The sequence below is a fragment of the Prunus persica genome, chromosome G6 (genome assembly GCF_000346465.2).
Source record: "Prunus persica cultivar Lovell chromosome G6, Prunus_persica_NCBIv2, whole genome shotgun sequence".
Classification (NCBI taxonomy): Eukaryota; Viridiplantae; Streptophyta; class Magnoliopsida; order Rosales; family Rosaceae; genus Prunus; species Prunus persica.
Window position 1 is genome coordinate 6,052,544 of NC_034014.1, and position 540 is coordinate 6,053,083.

A 540-nucleotide genomic window follows, 5' to 3' on the forward strand; every position below is an offset into this window, starting at 1 on the left:
TGTTTTGGCTCAAAATATTGCCTCTATTAGTGGTTCTCCTTTATCTAATAACCTTGGTAAGTATCTTGGTGTTCCGATAATTCACACTAGAGTTACCAAAGATACTTATCAGGAAATTATTGATAAAGTTAAAAAACGCCTCTCTTCTTAGAAAAGCCACACTTTGTCTGTGGCTGGCAGGCTCACGTTATTGCAATCAGTCACCTCTGCTATTCCTATATATTCTATGCAAACTGCTATGTTGCCTGCTTCTGTTTGTTCCAAGCTGGATCAGTTAAATAAGAATTTTCTTTGGGGGCATGCCGTTGACAAGGCTAAGGTGCATCTTGTGAACTGGGAAACTGTGTGTAAGTCCAAATGCGCTGGTGGTTTGGGAGTGAAAAAGGCTGCCTGGATGAATCAAGCTTTGTTGGCTAAATCCGGTTGGAGACTCCTTCAGAATGATCATGGGCTTTGGGCCAAAGTTCTTAAGGCTAAATATTTAAAAAACTGTGATATGTTGTCTATTAATGAGCATCAGTTTCGTAGTTGCTCTAGCAG